The following is a 7,741-nucleotide window of genomic DNA, read 5'->3' on the forward strand; positions in this document are numbered from 1 at the left end:
GCCTTCTGGGCTGATGTCTGGGCTGGCAGGACCTTGGCTTCTATGAATTCATCTAGACTAACTATGAAATACCCTTCCTTTTGGGTTCCCATATCTAGTTTTACTGCTCTCATCAGTAAACCACTTGACCTCAGAGCTGTCAAGAGGCTCATCTAGAAGATCAGAGCTGCTGGAGTTAGTTTGTTCTATGGTCTCTATACGTTGATACACTAAGCCTGCACTCTCAACCAATGGGCAGAGTTGCTGGGTTCAGGGTTCAGCACACCTGTAAGGTAGTATTTTGTTAACCTTCCTCCAGTTAGCCAGTGATGTCCTTTGATCTCCAGCACAGATTGTACCAGATGATGAGAGAGCTGATTCTTAGGTAGGTTGATAAGGTGTCCAGGACCCTCAAGAAGGAAGAAGTCCAGGGCCCTTGAGGTGGAGAAAGGGGTCTGGGGCTCTCGAGGAGGAGAAAGGAACAAACGTTGTTTTCTGCATCGCGTTGTCTTAGTCATGTAAGATGTTTTTTTCTTGAACTGGGGTTTTATGACAACAGTTTTTAAGACGAAATTTCTTTAAGCCCAGAGCTAATGATTACACAACAAAACAACTCATCTTGCTCAAGGATATGTTCTTCCTTAAGCTCTGTACTAATGATTATATAACAACAATGTATCTTGTTCAAGGACATGTTTCTCTTTCTTAACAAGAACCTTCTGCTTAATCTTGTTAATTTAAAATGTATGTTATGGGAATGAGTCTGGTAAAAGTGTATAAGTCCTTGATAAGACTAGCAAGTGGGGCACTCTCCATCCCCCTTTTGATGTGTATGTTCAAAGCTTTCTCTGTCCTTTTTCACTGTAATAAAACTTCTACCACACAAAAACTCTGAGTGATCAGCCTGGTCCTTGATCCTGAAGCTAAATCATCTTTGGAGATCACGAATCCGACATCGTTCACCATAAGCTGTCAGTGAAGGGTTAATACATTGAAGTGTTGTCCCAGGGTGAGCTTGGAAGCATCATTACCAACAGGGCTCTGTTTGCTACTGCCTGCAGGCTGCTTGGCCATCCCAGGGCCACTGGGTCCAATTATTTTGAAAAGTAAGCCACTGGTCTCTAACTCGGTCCCAGGTTTTGGGTCAAGACTCCTAGTGCTACCTTTGACCTCTGGTGAACATACAGGGTAAAGAGCTTGGCCAAATTTGGAAGTTCCAATGCTGGTATTCTACTCAACTCAGTCTCAGGAATTTCAGAGGCCTGTTGGTGTTCCCTATTCCATTGAAAGGGCTCCCTTTCTTCTCCCCTTAGAGCCTCACATAGGGGTTCTGCTATAAGGCCATAATTTGGATTCCAGATACAATAAAACCTAGCCATCCCAAGAAAGCCTCAGAGTTGCCTCTTTGTGGCTGGAGATGGTAATGTGCTAATTGCTGCACAGGGCTTGTGCCCCTGGGGAAAAATTTCTAAATATTCAAACCATTGCTGTGAGATCTGAACCTTGGTTTGAGAGACTTATCAATAAATCATCAACATATTGTAGCAAAGTTCCCTTCTCCAGGCTCAGTTCCCTCAGCTCCCTTGTTAACACATTTCCAAAACAATGGGGGCTATCCTGAATACCCTGCAGGACTGTCCATGTGTATTGGGTAATCTACAGGGTGTCAGTTCAGTCACTCAGTCATGTCTGACTCTGCAACCCCCATAGACTGCAGCACGCCAGGCTTCCCTGTCCATCACCAACTCCTGTCCATCCAGTTGGTGATGCCATCCAACCATCTCATCCTCTGTTGTCCCCTTCTCCTCTCACCTTCAATCTTTCCCAGCATCAGGGTCTTTTCAAATGAGTCATTTCTTTGCATCAGGCAGCCAAAGTATTGGAGTTGCAGGTGTCAAGGTCCCTCCATTCAAATGCAAAAGGTATTGAGAGTCTGGATGCAGGGGAATACAGAAAAATGCATCTTTGAGGTTCAAAACAAATAGTGCTCCCTGGCACTTGTGTGAGGAGGGTGTTTGGGTTTGACACCAGTGGGTGAATAGGGATGACTGCCTCGTTCATTGCTCATAAGTCTTATACCAACGGATACTCCCTGTTAGGATTCTGAACAGGGAGGATTGGGATGCTACAAGGGGATTGGCAAGGCCTAATGGGTCTGTGTTTTAGAAATTTGCTGAGCAGTGGTTGGGTTCCCTTCAGGGCCTCAGGCTTCAAAGGAGACTGTCTCTTCCAGGGGTATTTTCCCCCAGGCCTTAATCTTAATTTTATTTGGGGAACACATTTTCCCTTCCTGGCACTGAGGTATCCCAAACTGCAGGATTTATTTGTTCTCTAATTTCTTAGTGGATGTCTTGGGGAATATTTTGATGATCTGTAGGTGGGTGATCTGGGGCTACTAACAGATGTATTCTCTGTTTAGATTTTTTACTTCCTTGGACTTGACCCTGTCTTAAGAATATGCTTTTTGTCATTGTTGTTCAGTTGCTAAGTCATACCCAACTTCGAGACCCCATGGACTGCAGCATGCCTGACTCCCCTGTCCTCTACAATCTTCTGGAGTTTGCTCAAACTCATGTCCATTGAGTCTGATGCCATCCAATCATCTCATCCTCTGTTGCCCCCTTCTCCTCCTGCCCTCAATCTTTCCCAGCAATAGGGTCTTTTCCACTGAGTTGGCTCTTTGGATCAGGTAGCCAAAGTATTGGAGCTTCAGCTTCAGTAACAGTCCTTCCAATGAATATTCAGGACTGATTTCCTTTAGGATTGATTGGTTTGATCTCCTTGGAGTCCAGCAGCCTCTCAAGAGTCTTCTCCAGCACCACAAGTTGAAAGCATCAATTCTTCAGTGCTCATCCTTCTTTATTGTCCAACTATCACATCTGGTACATGACTACTAGAAAAACCATAGCTTTGACTATACAGACCTTTGTCAGCAAAGTGATGTCTCTGCTTTTTAATTGGCCGTCTAGGTTTGTCATAGTTTTCCTTCCAAAGAGCATGTGTCTTTTAATTTCATGGCTGCAGTTACCGTCCACAGTGATTTTGGAGTCCAAGGAAAGAAAATCTGTCACTGCTTCCACGTTTTCCCCTTGTATTTGCCATGAAGTGATGGGACTGGTTGCCATGGTCTTAATTCTTTGAATGTTGAGTTTAATGCCAGTTTTTTCACTCTCCTCTTTCATCCTCATCAAGAAACTCTTTAGTTCCTCGTCACTTTCTGCCATTTGAGTGGTATCGTTTGCATATCTGAGGTTATTATGTTAATCTCTCCTGAGAAGGGGGACAGAGCATTGTGGCATATACAAAAAGGAATGAATAGTAATAATGGAGCAAATTCCACAGACAAGGGGAGACATAAATCGCCATACCTTTTACTGTCAACTCCCATCACAGTACAGTCATGGGTGGAGAGGGGGCCAGCCGGCCAAGGCAGAACAGGGCAGATGGCTCCAGTGTCTATAGGAAATTTAGTTCCCTGCCTGCCACATCAAGGGTGACCCGAAGTTCTGCTGGAGTGATGAGAATGGATTGAATGGGATCTGGAGCCAGGCAGGTGATCAGGTCTCATCAGCTGGTGTGCAGCAATCTCTCATTTGCAAAGAGATTTGCAAGGAACTGGGGCTGGTTGAGGGTTGCCCCTCAGGTGTCCCACAAGAGAGTGCTCAGGGTATCCCCTGGCCAGCAACCTACTTTCCAACAAAAGGCCTACTGGTTCATGCCCAGGTAACTTCTTGGTGGTCTGTACAGCCTTCTTGGCTCTGCAGGTTATTCCTGAGGTGGTGGGTGGATCAGCAGCCAAAAGCTGGGTTTTATTTATTAGCCTCTTATCCTTATTGGCTTCCTCCACTAAGTCTTGGTTGTTATAGACCTTGAAAGCTTCCTCTACCAAGGTTGACAACTGGGTTTGTGATCCAGCCTCAAGCTTTTGTAATTTTCTCCAGGTATCAGGATTTGCCTTGGTGGTAAAATTCATGGCCACTAGTGTCCTCCTTTCTGCAGACTTCAGGGCTGTATTGGTGCCCTTCCTGAATGCCTCTGTCACCCGACTTAGAAAAACTGCCAGATTTTCATCTTTTCATGTATAACCTTTCAGACCATATCATAATTTACAGGCTTCACCATACAGCTTTCCTTCTGATAAATCAAAAATAAATGTAGATCACTTAAATGTACAAGAAATCATGACCTGTTATCTAGAGCAGCATTTCAGGAAAACTTGTTCTTTTATGAGAGAGAGAAACCAATTACAGTCTTGAATAAACCTATGCTTAATAAAATTCATTTACCTAATTAAATTTAATCCAACTTTAGAAAGCTCTAACCACATACAAAATTCTTTTCTCAATGTTCCTTTTTCACAAACCTGCAACTTTCTGTGGCCATATTATGTCCCTTATTCTTTACATTCACAAATAGCTAGCTCCAGGAGCAGCTTAGGTGTTTTGCTTAGGTGGTGCTGTGTACAGGGGGCATGTGTAGTACCCTGCTTTTGCTCTTGGCTCTTTAAAAGTGGCATTGGTCTCTCTCTGTATCTTTTGTCCAGAATTTGCCACAACTGCACATGCATGTAGTTATTTTTAATCTTGTATACTTTTTTTGTAGCTTGTTGCTTGAGCAGAGGTATGTCCAAGGGCAAGCATTGCAGCATTGCAGTGAAGAGTCTCAGGTTCCAGCCTATCTTACTGCCAACACCTCGATTTAGCCCAGGAAGACCTCTGTTAGACCTCTGACCTTCAGAAGTGTAAGATAATAAATGTGTGTGGTTTTAAGCCACCAAGTTTGTAGTGATTTGTTATAGCAGCACAAAAAACTAACACAACATGAGAACTTAGTAGGTAACAGATCGGTTAACAAACCAGTGGGCAAAGGATGCTAACTCTACACTTCAGTGTAAAACTTCTAGAGTCTTCCTTTCTATGTTTAATAATGAATTTAGAATTTATTTTAAATATATCGTGTGGCAGCAATCTTTTTTTCTATTCTTGTATAGCTATCTGACTGTTAGTACACAATTTATTGAAAAGTTTCTCTTCCACAGTATTTTCCTTCAATATTTTATTATGAAAATTTTCAAACATACAGAAAAGTTGAGAGAATTTTATAGTGAGCACTGACATTCCAAACTTAAGATTTTACCCAGTGTGTTGAACTTGTGCCGATGGTACAAAAGAAATAGGCATACAATTGTGGGCACTCAGTGTGCATCGAGGATGTGGCACCAAAGTGTGTTTATTAGTTGCCATCATATTCTTCATCACTACACTCACAGTTAAAAAAAGAAAAGGACCAATTTCACTTCTGGATGTCTTTGATGGAGCAGTGAAAAATACTTTTTTATTATAAAAATCTCAACTCTTGAGTCCATATCTGTTTAGTATCTTTTTAACAAATATTCTGTGCTGCATCCTGAAGTTCCATAGTTGTCTCCCCCAAAAGCACTAGTGTGATTATTTGAGTTGGGAGCTAAACTCTGCATGAAAGAAGAATTGAAAGAAGACGTGGGGATATGGCAGACATCTCAACAATCAACCAAGTGAGTTGTCATTCAAAGGAAACGAGGAACAACATTTTTTGCCAACATAAAACTAGAGTGTTCAAATGAAAACAGAATTTTGGAAATCTTTTATCTGCCACTGTGAACTTCACAGATTCCCAACACTTAAAGTCAATGATGATATTGACCAGCTTTCACCAGTATTCACCAGTTTTCATACTGTACAATGAAAGTATCAACATTTGGAAGATCTGCATTAGACAGTGAAAGGATAGTTTCCAAATGACCAATGCATGATATTACAAAGTTATGCCTGATAAAATTATCTATTCAAAGAGCAAGCCAGACCAATGAGTTTTAATATAATAGAGTAGAAAAAGTTCACCTAACTGGTCACAAATGGTACACTGCAACTGACCTATTCCTGTTCACCTTTTTCTGAGAAGAATATGCACAATCCTCTAAGTATATTAAAATATTCTGTCCTTTTCCAAGGACATACCTATGTGAAGCCAGATTTGTTTATATACTTCCAGAAGCACATATGAGAATCCAGCTGTTTTACATTAAGACAGACATTTAAAAGATTTCCCCATCCCCATCCCCAAAGGAAAAATGGCCACTCCCAATTTTCTGGAAAATTAATTTTCATAAAAATTTCACTCGGAGGGAACATGGGTTAACATGGGTTAACTTATGGCTGACACATGTTGATGTTTGGTAATCAACACCAACACAATACTGTAAAGCAATTATCCTTCAATTAAAGATTAATTTAAAAAATTCTCTTATACAGGAGAAGGCAATGGCAAGCCACTCCAGTACTCTTGCCTAGAAAATCGCATGGATGGAGGAGCCTGGTAGGCTGCAGTCCATGGGGTCCCTACGAGTCGGCCGCGACTGAGCGACTTCACTTTCACTTTTCACTTTCACGCAGTGGAGAAGGAAATGGCAACCTACTCCAGTGTTCTTGCCTGGAGAATCCCAGGGATGGCAGAGCCTGGTGGGCTGCTGTCTATGAGGTCGCACAGAGTTGGACACGACTGAAGCGATTTAGCCGTAGCAGCTTATACAACAGAAAGACTCTTCGTTATTAAAGTATAAATTAGGACTCTTACCATTCAGAAAAGCAGGAACCTTAGAACACTTTTAACTCAAATTAGACCCCTCCCGCCTTTGTGCTACTGATGTCAACTGTTTTAATACTCTGTATTCTTGAAAGCCCGCGTACCTCCGCCCAAGGTCACTGCTTCACTGGCCAGCGCCTCTTGGCTGCCGTGCCCAGTTCGGGTGGTCGTCTGTCAGAAACGCAGGCACAGGAGGAACGGCCGCGGAGGCTTCTAGGAGTTGTAGTTTGTCCTGCCCCTGGTTGCACTGACGCATTTCCTGTGCATCCCTAGTGGCAGCCGTCTGCTTGGCACCTGCCAGGAGAGCTCTGTCGGCCTGCAGCGTCCCTGATCCGGGGCGATGACCTGAGCGGGCCCACCTCATCTGCCAGAAGGCTGTCTCGGAAGCACCCCGGAGATCAGATCAGATCAGATCAGTCGCTCAGTCGTGTCAGACTCTTTGCGACCCCATGAAGGGAGCAGGCCAGGCCTCCCTGTCCATCACCAACTCCTGGAGTTCACTCAAACTCACGTCCATTGAGTCAGTGATGCCATTCAGCCATCTCATCCTCTGTCGTCCCCTTCTCCTCTTGCCCCCAATCCCTCCCAGCATCAGTCTTTTCCAATGAGTCAATTCTTCGCATGAGGTGGCCAAAGTACTGGAGTTTCAGCTTTAGCATCATTCCTTCCAAAGAAATCCCAGGGCTGATCTCCTTCAGAATGGACTGGTTGGATCTCCTTGCAGTCCAAGGGACTCTCAAGAGTCTTCTCCAACACCACAGTTCAAAAGCATCAATTCTTCGGCATTCAGCCTTCTTCACAGTCCAACTCTCACATCCATATATGACCACAGGAAAAACCTTAGCCTGGACTAGACGGACCTTTGTTGGCAAAGTAATATCTCTGCTTTTGAATATGCTATCTAGGTTGGTCATAACTTTCCTTCCAAGAAGTAACCGTCTTTTAATTTCATGGCTGCAGTCACCATCTGCAGTGATTTTGGAGCCCAGAAAAATAAAGTCTGACACTGTTTCCACTGTTTCCCCATCTATTTCCCATGAAGTGATGGGACCGGATGCCATGATCTTCGTTTTCTGAATGTTGAGCTTTAAGCCAACTTTTTCACTCTCCACTTTCACTTTCATCAAGAGGCTTTTGAGTT

Source organism: Bison bison, unplaced genomic scaffold (assembly GCF_000754665.1).
Source record: "Bison bison bison isolate TAMUID 2011002044 unplaced genomic scaffold, Bison_UMD1.0 scf7180017864312, whole genome shotgun sequence".
NCBI lineage: Eukaryota > Metazoa > Chordata > Mammalia > Artiodactyla > Bovidae > Bison > Bison bison.